The sequence below is a fragment of the Petaurus breviceps genome, unplaced genomic scaffold (assembly GCF_028583685.1).
Source record: "Petaurus breviceps papuanus isolate PSGF00001 unplaced genomic scaffold, PetGlider_PUasm1.0 90644, whole genome shotgun sequence".
NCBI lineage: Eukaryota > Metazoa > Chordata > Mammalia > Diprotodontia > Petauridae > Petaurus > Petaurus breviceps.
In genome coordinates, this window is record NW_027187298.1 from 8429204 (window position 1) to 8441687 (window position 12484).

General features: G+C 40.8%; 1 protein-coding gene across 7 annotated transcripts in view; it reads right to left on the reverse strand.

Annotated features, from left to right (window-relative positions):
* The window catches only part of KIDINS220 (kinase D interacting substrate 220), a 183598-nt gene extending 183128 nt beyond the window's left edge, over positions 1 to 470 (reverse strand). For all 7 annotated transcript variants that reach the window (XM_069064799.1, XM_069064798.1, XM_069064796.1 and 4 more), the window contains exon 1: positions 287 to 470. The gene's annotated coding sequence lies outside the window, so the exon portion shown is untranslated. The remainder of the gene's footprint in view (positions 1 to 286) is intronic.
* Positions 471 to 12484: the final 12014 nt, after the last annotated feature.

The following is a 12484-nucleotide window of genomic DNA, read 5'->3' on the forward strand; positions in this document are numbered from 1 at the left end:
CCACAGCTCCCTCCTGTGCACGTACGCACACAGAGCTAGATCCCTCCGGTGCACGCGCGCGCACACACACACCCTAGTTACCTTCGTGAACACACACACACACACACACACACACACAATGGCAGCCCGCTCGCTCCCTCCGGTGTTCACATTCACCTCGCACAGACGCCCCCTCTCTCCCGGCCCGCCGGCGCCACCAGCCGCCTCTCCCCGCTCCCCACAAAACCGCTGCCACCGCCCTACAGGGCGAACATGCCGCTCTCCGTCCCCACCGTCCACCACTCACTCTCTGGAAGCCCGGCTGGGCCCTCTTTCGGCCCCCGCGGAGGAGACCTCTTTAAGGCTGACGCTGTCAGACTGAAAAGAAGGCGACTCCGAGCCGCCGTATCTACCGCTCTGCCGGAGCGGCCATTTTCCTCCTTCTCCTCCGAACTGACAGATCACGTGCCGCCGCGGGGGAAAGAGGAGGAGCATCTGAGGAGAGGGGAGGGCAGGGCGAGGAGAGGGAGGGACAGAAAGGAGGGAGGAGGAGGGTGCAGGGGAAGGAGGGTTCGAGGGAAGGAGAGGAAGGGAGGAGTGGGAGGGTGCGGGGGAAGGGTGGAGAAGGAGAGGGGAGGATGAGGGGGAACAGAAAAGAGGGAGGAGGAGGGAGCCGGTGAAGGAGGGGGAAGGGGAAGGGGAAGGGGAGGAGGAGGAAAGGAGAAAGTGGTGAGGGGGGGAGAGGAGGAAAGAAAGAGGGTGGGGAGGAAAGGGGGGAGAGGGGAGAGGAAGCAAGGATGTACAGTCACCAAATAGCAGTTCTTCCCAGATGTTATAGGAAGTGGGTTTGGAGGTTGAGGGCAGAGGCTAAGGACCTAACCCATGACATTGATCCCGTGACCTGACCTGATCATTTGACTCCTCATCTGTAAAGTTATAGAGTTGAGGATGCCCAAAAGTGGATTGTCCTGGGCAGTAGTAAATTACCTAAACTGGCATTCTTCAAGCAGATATTGGGTGACCACTTATAAAAGCTACTGTAGAGGAGATTGCTGATCAGGCCTGTTTTGAAAGAGATGACCTCTAAGATTCTTTGCAATCCAAAGCAATAAACATTTATCAAGGGCCTGCTGTTTGCAGGGCACTAAAGATAGAAGAATAAAAAACTATAGCAGCTACTTCTAAAGAACTTACAATCTGGGGGAAGGGAAGGGAGACCATCACAGGTAAGTATAATACAAACAGGGTATGCTTTTCTAAAAATACAACAAGAGTGGAAAGAAGAGGCATACACAGTGATCAAACATAAGGAGAATACCTATGGGGGTATGTAGGACCAGGACACGTGTGGAGGTGCATACATGTAAGTAATACAACTTTGCAGGGATGCAATTCACACCTTTGCAACAGGATCTTGCATCTGGTGAGGTATTTACACTGCTTTCTCTGGTCTGCTCCCCTCTGGGAGTTCATGTAGCATCTTGCCTCTCCCTCTCTCCATGGCTCCTCTACAGGTGAATGATCATGTCACTCTTCTGGTCTCATAAATCATGGTCTCACTCTATTAGGTAATGCTACTTACTACAAACCCTGGCTCCATCCCTTCTGGTGGCCTGCTAGGGCCAATCTGCTAGGGTGTTCTAGGAACATAAAATAATAAAAGTAGTTACTATCTTTATGCTGATCTACCTTTCCTTCTCCAATCTCTCTGCCGACCTCTAGTCTCACATCTCCAACTGCCTTTCAGATATCTCAAACTAGATGTCCGATAGACACCTTAAACTCAACATGTTCAAAACAGAACTCACCATCTTTCCCCCTAAACCCTCCCCCCTCCTACCTTCGCTGTTAGTGTAGAGGATAATGCCAACCTCTCAGCACCTCAGGCTTGCAACCTAGGAGTCACCTTGGATTCCTCACTATCTCCAAAACCCTACATTCAAGCTATTGCCAAAGCCTGTTTCACCTTTGCAACATCTTCCAAATATTCCCCCTTCTCTGACACTGCTTCCCCTCTAGTACAGGCCAGCATCACCTCACACCTTAATTATTGTAATGACCTACTAGTGGGTCTTTCTACCTCAAGCCATTTCCCACTCCTATCCATCCCCCATTCAGCCCCTAAAGTGATTTTCCTAAAGCACAGGTCCACTCTTGTCAACCCCCCACCCCCACTCAATAAACTCCACTGGCTACTTATTGCCTCCAGGAGCAAATACAAAATGTGTTGTTTGGCATTCAAAGTGCTTCATAATCTAGGCCCCTCCTACCTTTCCAGTGTTATTATACTTTACCCTCCAACATGGACTCTTAGATTCAGTGACACTTGACCTGGTTGTTCAACAAACAAGACACTCCATTGCTCAGCTCTGGGCATTCTCTATGGATATCCCCTGTGCCTAGAATGCACTACTTTCTACATTTAAACTGCTGACAACTGACTTCCTTTAAGTCCCAAATAAAATTCCACCTCTTCCCAAGTGCCTTACCTCTGTGAATTATTTCCTGTCTTTCCTCTGTAAAGCTTGAAATATGTTTCATACACACACACACACACACACACACACACATGCATAAACACACACACATTTGTTTGAATGTTGTCTCCTCTGTCAGATTGTAAACTCCTTGAGCTTAGGGCTTGAGGGTAGAGACTTTCTTTTGCCTCTTTTTGTATCCCCAGCACTTAGCACAGTGTCTGGCACATTTAATAAATATTGATCTTCTTGATCCTTATGTGTAGGGGACATATAACTAACAACTGAATGGATCAGGAAAGGCTCCTTGTGGCACCTGAACTGTGTTTTGAAGGAAGCTAGCAATTCTAACAGGTGGGAACAGGAGAAGAGAATAAACATTTATATCATGCCTTCTATGTGCCAAGTACTGTACTGAGTGCTTTACAAATATCTCATTTGATCCTCAAAACAGCACTGTGAAGTAGGTATTGTTATTATCACCATTTAGCAATGGAGGAAAATGAAGCAAACAGAGGGCAAGTGACTTGCCCAGGATCACACAGCTAATAAGTGTCTCTAAGACTGGATTTGAACTCATGAAGATGAGTCTTCCTGTGGTTAACTACTTCATATGATTGTTATAGTGCTCAAGGGAGAAAATGTATACAAAATGCTTTTGTAAAGCTTAAAATTTTATACACACACACACACACACACACACACACACACACACATATATATATGTTCAGTTATTATTACCATACTGAGTATAGGGTGTTATTATTTCTACTTCCCAAGCACCTAGCAAAGTACCTTACAAAGAGTAGATACTTCCTTCTTCCATTCTCCAGAGATCCACAGTTTCATTGGAGTGGGTGTTCTCCTGGCCAATACAGATGGAAATTCTTGACTTGGCAAACTGTCTTTTATAGCCAAAAATATCATTACCATGCAGACAACCTAGTAATCCCCCTGAACTTAGCTAGATGGACCCTCAGTCAACATGCAGGTTATCATTTGGCCCATACTCAAAGTCTTTCGTGCTTTAAGTTAGTTCTTGACAGAACTTGGGCTCTACTGAACCTAAAGTCACAAGACCTAAATTCAAGTTCTCACTCTGACATATAATAGTTCCTTCCTGACCAAGGGTAAGTCACTTGATATATCCCAGTGCCCAAGGCAATCCTCTAGGAGTAGAAGTTGCAGGCAACTTGCCCATCAGTCTTGGTGAAGGAAATTCTCACACCACAAGTTCCCCACAGTGATGAAGTCCTAAGTCCCGGAAAACAAGAATAAGAAATCAGTGGCTTGATAATACCTCCAAAACACAGAGCATCAGAGGATGACTTCAGGAGGCATTTAATATATGTTTATTTAATTGAATGAAATGATTGTATCACATAGTTTTCTTTGCCCTGTACTTCTTTCTGGTTAAAAAAAAAAAAAAGGAAAGGTAGAGGCCTGTGAACTCACCCATTTTCTAGACTTCAAAAGGCTCCCTTTACACATTCAACAAGCATTTAGCAATTACATTCAACAAATACTTAGCAAGCACCTATTATGTGTTTAGTGGTCTCCTCAGCTTCCATGGGTTCAATTATCATCTCTGGGCTGACAATTCTTAGAGCTACTTGACCATTCCTAACCTCTCTCCCAACCTCTAGTCTCACATCTCCAAATGCATTTTAGAAATCTTGATTTGGATGTCCCATACACATCTTAACCTCATCGCCTCCAAAATTGCATTCAATATCTTTTCTCCTAAAATCCCCTCTCTTCCTAATATCTATGTAACTATCAGGAGTAGCATCATTCTCATCTAGGCTCACAACCTAGGTGTAGTCCTCAATCCTCATTCTTTCTCATCCCCTACATCCAATTAATTAAGGCTTCTTGTTTCTACCTTTATTAAAATCTCTCTTATATGTACTCTTCTTTCCTCTGACACTGACATCATCCTGTTACAGATCCTCATCACTTCATGCCTGGAATATTGCAATAGTCTGCCTCAAACATCTCCCCAGTCCAATCCATCTTCTACTCAACTGTTAAAATGATTTTCCTAAAGTATAGGTCTGACCTCATCAGACATTCAACTCATTAATAAATGTTACTCAATAAACCCCAGTGGATCCTTATTATCTTCTGGATCAAATATAAAATTTTCTGTTTGGATTTCGAAGCCCTACATAACATAGTGCCTTCCTGCCATTCCAATCTTATTACACCTTCCTCCCCTCCACATGCTTCATGGTCCAGTGTCACTGGCCTCCTTTCTTTGCCATCCTGTCTCTCAACCCCAGCATTTTCAATGACTGTCCCCCATGCCTGGACTTCTCTTCCTCCTCCTCTTTACCTCCCAGTTGCCCTATCTTCAAGTCTTAGCTAAAATTCTACCGTCTAAAAGAGGCCTTTCTCAGTACCTTCCCTCTGCTTACACTGTATATATCTTATTTGTACATAGTTGTTTGCATGCCATCCTCTCCAAGCTCCTTGAGAACAGGGACTGTTTGGGGCTTGTTTCTGTGTATTTCCAGTGCTTAGTATACCTAGCACATAGTGGGTGCTTAACAAATCCTTGTTGACTTACCAAATGAGGTACCATGTTGGGTACTGACAGTACAAAGACAACAATTAACACACTCTTTTCCCTCAAAAAGCTTACATTTGATTGGGAGATAAAACATGTAAAAGGCAAATAAATACAAAATAATTTGAGGATAGAGAGGGCACTAACAATCAGGGAGACATCAAGGAAGATTTCCTAAGGGAGATGGTACCTGAACTGAACCTAGAAAGAATTAGAGGGATTCTGTGAGCAGGAGGAGAGGAGTTAGTAAATAAATAAACCATAAACTCCAAAGCATTTCCAGTTTGGTAAATTTATATGTAATGGTTTAAACCCAAACCATTGGGACCAAAGACAGCCTATATAGCATGGTGAGATAGATATTTGATTTGGGATCCAGCCTATCCTTCAGAAAGAATACAATTTCCATCTTTGTGGGGAGGAGAATTAGGGCTTTGGTTAGGTTCTTATTCCTTTACTATCCTACCTTCAAGAGTGATCCTGGGCCTAGAATTATATATATTGGACATCAGATGTTTTCATCCTAGGGCATGATGCTTTTTAGAGATGGGGGGAAGCCCAACAGAATAAAGGCAACAAGATAAAAAGCACTTATTTATTAAGCACTTTGTATGTGTTGGCCACTGTGCTAAGCACAGGAAATACAAATACAAACAAAAAGAAAAGACAGTCCTTTTCCTCAAGGACCTTACTGCATTCTAATAATGGAATAGAGCTACAGACAATGAGCTTTGATTTTAACCTTGAGGTAGTAGCCTTCAGGTCCATGTGGATTCCTTCCTCTGCTAACTTCAGGGTGCTCATGAAAGTTATTAATAAACCCATAACATAATTCTTTTTATAATTCCCAAGTCAAGATGAAAATCTTGGCTTTCTGAACACAGCTGTCCTGTTAATTTACATGTATTTAAGCTAGCAACTAGCATCTTCTATTCCCCCACCTTTGTACATAACATAAACAGCCAAAACAGTCCATAATATCCATAGTCAATCATGAATGTTTATGCAGAAGTAGAATAAGGAAAGTATTGCCAGAGCAATCATATAAAGCACATATTCTCATACACACACATGCAAAGAATTGGTTAAGGGGATTTAAAATCTGTTCCGGTTTTTCATCAGTTTTCCAAGGAGCAGTCATTCAGTAGGTTCTTTGTCACATAAAGCAGAGACTGCTCTGAGGGTAGATGCCATGCTTAGTCCTCAGTCCTGACACACACTGAAAGATATCCTCAGGGACCTGGTTGCCATAGCAATGCCATGGTTCTCTTCCTTGCTGTAACTCAGTTCCCCTTCTCTCTCTAATCTCCTGCTGCACAGAAACAAATTCCACCCTCCTACTCAAAACAGGCAATAATCCAGATGAGGAATGTTCCATTTTAAGAAAATAATGCTCTCTCTGAGACTACAAATCCCAACATGCCTAAGCGTTGGATTCTGTTACATTTGGTTAAAGATAATGGACACCCAATCCGTTCCCACATCCACATTCAAAGTCCTGGTAAGGCCTACGAAAGTTTGCTGTCCCCTGCCATAGCTTACAAGAGCATAGTGGCACCTCCACATTTGTCATGATGCCTGGGAGGGCCTTAGTGGTGTAGAAGAGAAATTATTCCCTTTAAATGTATGGGCATTTACATCACTCCTGTATGAGTAGTTGCCAACTGTCATCCCTTTGGTAGGGAATTCAGGCTCTAGCACTTATGGCATGGAGCAAGGAGATTTTTAGTAATCTAGTTTAATTGGACTATTTTCTGTTTACCCTCTTTTCTCTTCAACTCTGCTATTACACAGAAAAATTCTAGAACAAACCATCATATAAAATGGTCTCTGATTGAGTTCAATTGAAATCAAAATAAGGGAAACATTGACAACGCCATCAACAAATATCATATAGCCCTAAGGAACTTGGTTTAACTTTTTCTTAAGCCTATAAACACATTTTCAGAGTTCCTTATAGGTCAAGGTGTATTTTAAAAAGAAAAATATATTTTCAAGCGGCACCTGACATTCTGAAATCTAATTTACTCACTACTGCAATAAAATGATAAATGAAACATTCAGGTATTTCTACAACTTCATATATGTAGTTCCTAGACTACATGGACCTGGGAATCTCCATTTTTTATGTCCACATTCACTTGGGCAGTCTAGGTATGAAGGCTTATCCTGTTGTGCTGGTAGCCCAAGGCAATCTTATTCCTAATATAGGTATGGTTCCTGGGGTTCCTTTTCCATACATAAGGACAAACTGGAAAACATCTATCACAGATTCAAGGAACACTGTATGTCCTCATCCATCTAAAAGCCCCCATAGGTGTGTGGATTTTTTATTTTTTTTACTTAACCACACAATTACTTCAAAGAAAAGGTATTTAATGAAATAGTGTAGTTAAAAAAGATTTGTATTTGAATATTCTTCCTATAATTCTGAGGAATTCTCTTTCACAAACATACATACTATGTTGTGAACACATATAGTTATCACATAAGGTACCTATAGATTGAGAATACATATGAAGGGAACATACACCTCTGATGCTATAGGGTCACCGGGTCTCTTGGTAATGTCATCATGATGTTCTCATTGCTTGCACTCCTAGCTGGATATGACATCTCTTCTCAGCACATAATCTCCCCTGGTTTTAGGATGACAGTTATACAGATAGACCCTACTGGTCTAAGATTCAGACTAATATTTCCCAAAGAGCTTCTGGATACATAAAGATATGTGAGATCTGCACATATATGGTAATTAAATTCATGTAATTAATAATCTCAGCAATTAAGAAAGTGCACAGAGAGAAGAGTGATTAGGATACTTACAGTTAGATAGCCTGTGATACTTGGAGTTGGGGGTAGGATATGGATAATGATTGATCAGGGATCATCAAGGGAGATTGAGAAGGAGTGGCCAGGCAAGTAAGAGGAGAACCAAACAAGACCAGTATCAGAACAACTCTGAGAGGACAGCAAATATCCAGGAGGAGAGTGTGGCGAACAGGGTCAAATGCTACTGAGAAGTCAAGCAGGTAAGGACTGCATAAAGGCCATCAGATTTGACAATTAAAAATCAATGATAATTTTTAAATGAGAGAGCAATCAAAGGTAACAAGGAGGTTGTGACTGGGAGACTGGAATAATAGTTGTAACTACATGAAAATAGGGAAGATTAGAAGTGGAATGAGTTTGGGATGAAACTGGGGTTGGAAAAGTGATACAATATGTGGACGGAGAATTAGAGTGGTCATGCAAAGCTACAATTACTCCTCCTCCTCCTCTTCTTCCTCCTCCTCTTCCTACTATGACTACTACTATTATTACTTATTACAACTGATAATAATAGCCACATACCTTATAGATTATGTGTTTTGTTTTGGATGTGTGGAATTTGAGACGCCAGAGGGATGTTCAGGGGAACATGTCCACCAGAGATGTATGACTAGAGTTCAAGAGAGAGATCTGTGTAGCAATGATACTTGAACCCAGGAGAATAAAAGAGAGGAAGAGAATCAAGATAGAACATCCAACACAGATCAGAGCCTTGGGGGTAATCATGCTTAGGGAGTGAGATCATTTCAATAAAGAAGACTGAGAAGGAGCAGTCAGGTAGTTAGGATAAGAACCAGAAACAAATAATGTCTTGAAAGCCAACAAAGGAGAGAATATCCAATCAGGGAGGATGGCCCATTGTGGCCAAACCTGCAGAGTTCAAAGAAGTTAAAGATCATGGCAAATAATATTTAGCAATCAAAGTACCACTGGTAACCTTTGAGAGAGTAATTCCTGTAGAATGGTTAGGGTCAGAATAGGTCAGGCAATATGTGGTAGGAAATGGAAACAGAGTGGAAACTAACCCTTTCTAGAAGTTTGACAATGAAACTCAGAGTAAATAAAGTCGATAGTTTGGAAGAATGATAGAGTCTAAGGTCGTTTTTTGTTTGTTTGTTTGCTTTTTAAAAGATAAGGGAATCCTGGGCATGATTAGAAGCATCAATGAGGAACCAGTAAATAACAAGAAATATAAGTTGAAAAACAAGGAATGATAAGTGGGGCAACATCACAGAGAAGACAATTAGGGGAGGGGATCAAGAGCATAACGAACATTAAGTTAACCATAGCACAGAGTCTCTTCCACCAGGCTGGAGTAAAGAAGCAGAAAATGAGTAAAGGTGCAGGAGGGTTTTGCGGTATGAAGGAGTGAAAATAAAAAAGCTTAGCATAGATGGACTCTAATTATTCAATAAAGGAGAAGGCAGGGCCATCTGCTGAGAGATGGTGATTTGGAAGTGGTATTGGATACTTCTAGTCAGCTAGGTATTGAAGTGAATAGAGTACTGGGACTAGAGTTCAAGAAGATTTGAGTTCAAATGCTGCCTTGGGCAAGTACTTAACTTGCTATGTGATCTTAGGCAAATTACTTAACTTCTGTCTGCCTTAATTTCCTTAACTGTAAAATGAGGATAATAATAGTACCTGCTTCATAGGTTTGTTGTGAGGATCAAATGAGATAATATTTATAAAAAGCTTATGTACCTGGCACATAGTAGACACTATATATAATTAGCTACTATTGTTACTGCTGTTGTTATTTGAGGAAAGAACAAATGTTTTATGGAATGTGAAAAAGTCAATCAGGAAAGAATAAAAGGATCACCTTTCAGGAGTGATGGCCCAGTAGTCAGATATATATATATATATATATATATATATATATATATATATATATATATGTATGTATGTATGTATGTATATACACACACACATATATACATATATATGTTTATGTATACACACATATGTGATGCCATTAAATATAAAGAAAGATTTCTATTAAGTCAGTGTTTTAGAATATGAATCGGGGCAAGGATAGCTACACATACTGAGTCACACACCATTAGTAACTAACCGCATATAACTAGCATTTCAACTGCTCACATTATGGTTTATGACTCATTTTTAATAGGAAAATGACAAGGAGCTCATGATCTCTGATATAAAATCTTCCTAGAAACCCAGTGTTAGTGGGTAATTTTCTTGCTCTGATTTATTCAAAAGATCAGATGACAGAAAACATGACTTTGAATCATGTGGGCTATTTTCCTGTTATATATCACATGATTTTCTTTCAATTCTGATGCCTCAAGTATCTACTGGTACAATTGATTCCACTGCCTAACTTATTGCTACCATTGGTGGAAAGTCACTATCTACCTTAAAATATTAGATCTTGATTTTCAAATCCCTTTTCATGTCCTTTGTTGTTTAGGATAAGAAAAAAAATCAGTATTAATGAGGAGAAGTTTTTATGTTTTTTCTTAGGTCCTAATCTACAACCAATTCACCAATATCTTTCATTTGTTTGTCTTCCAGAATAAAAGAGTAGAAAATAACTATTTCATTTAATCTGTCCATTACTCATACCAGTCCCTGATGACATGGAGGTTACCCTGGGTAATCAAAGGTTATACTAACAGAAGACAAGTTCTGGCAAGTTCTACCATGTTGGAAACTGGCCTTGAATATGTGGTCATGCAACATACCATTTGAGGACTGATAAGCTGGGGTCGTCATCAGTGAACTGGACACATGGTGATGAATTCTTTAGCAATGGCAACACATTTGGCGCGGCCAGGTAGCACAGTAAGAGCACTGGCCCCAGAGTCGGGAATGACCTGGGATCGAATCTGGCCTCAGATACTTAGCACCACACCCAGAAATAACTGGCCATGTAACCTTTTTTTTCTTTTTTTTTTAATGCTTTATTAACTTCTGATTTACATCATTCGTTTCCGCCAGATTTTGAGTTACAAATTTTCTCCCCATTTTTCCCCCACCCATCCCCCCAAAACAGCAGTCCCACAGGATATCCCCACCTCCAATCTGCTCTCCCATATTTTCTCCCATACCCATTTCGACTTTTCCATTGGATCTCTATGCCTCAGTGCCTGTATATCTTATTTCTTAATTACATGTAAGATGGTAATAATAATTGTATATATATGTATATATATACACATACATACACACACACATATATATATTTGAATATTTTATTTTAAAACTTTCAATTCCAGATTCATTCCCTTCCCCCCCTGCCACCCACCCCACTGGGAAGACAAGCAGTTCAGTATAGGTTGTACATGTGCGGCTAATGCAAAACAATAATGTAGTAGATATATTGTAAAAGACTGACTATATTTCCCTCCCTCCTATCCCACCTCCCACTTGTTCTATTCTCTACTTTGATCCTGTCCCTTTTCAAAAGTGGGTGCTTCCACCCCGCCTGCCCTCCCTTCCATCATCCCCCCTCTCATCCCCTTCCCCCCCCCCTATTCTCCTGGAGGGTGAGATCCCCTATTTAGTGTGTATTTCACTCCCTCCTCAAGACAGATTCAATGGGAATAAGGTTGACCGATTCCCTTTTGCCTTCCTATTCTTCCCCTCCATTGTAACCATTTTCCCTTGCCTCTTCTGTATGAGATAGTTTGCCCCAATCTGTCTCTCCCCATCTCCTCTCATTATATTCCTCTCACCTCTTAATTTCACCTTTTAAGTATCATCCCTTCCTGTTAAATTGGTCCTGTGCCCTCTATCTATGTATACCTGTAAACATATATACACACATTCACATATGTATTCATATGCCCATATACCCTCATATATAGACATATATATATATATATTTCTAATGCCTTCAACTACTGAGAAGTTTCATAAAATACAATTTTTTTTCCATGTAGGAATGTTAATAGTTCAACTTTGATAAGTTCCTTATGATTTCTTTTCCCTGTTTACCTTCTCATGCTTCTCTTACTTCTTGTATCTGAATGTCAAATTTTCTATTCAACTCTGGTTTTTTCAGCAAGAATGCTTGAAAGTCCTCTATTCCACTGAATGACCATATTTTCCCCTGAAACATGACACTCAGTTTTGCTGGGTAGGTGACTCTTGGTTTTAGTCCCAGCTCCCTTGACCTCCGGAATATCACATTCCAAGCCCTTCGATCCCTCAGTGTAGAAGCTGCCAGATCCTGGGTTATCCTGATTGTGTTTCCACAATATTCAAATTGTTTCTTCCTGGCTGCTTGTAATATTCTCTCCTTAATCTGGGAATTCCGGAACCTGGTTATAATATTCCTAGGAGTTTTCTTTTTGGGATCTTTTTCAGGAGGTGATCAGTGGATTCTTTCAACCTCTATTTTGCCCTCTGGTACTAAAACATCAGGGCAGTTTTCTTTGAGAACTTCCTGGAGGATGCTTTCTAGGTTCTTACTTTGGTCATGGCTTTCATGTAGTCCAATAATTTTTAAGTTATCTCTCCTGGATCTATTTTCCAGGTCAGTGGTTTTTCCCATGAGATATTTCACATTGCCTTCTATTCTTTCATTTGTTTGGATCTGTTTAACAGCATCTTGATTTCTCATAAAGTCATTAGCTTCCATTTGCTCCAATCT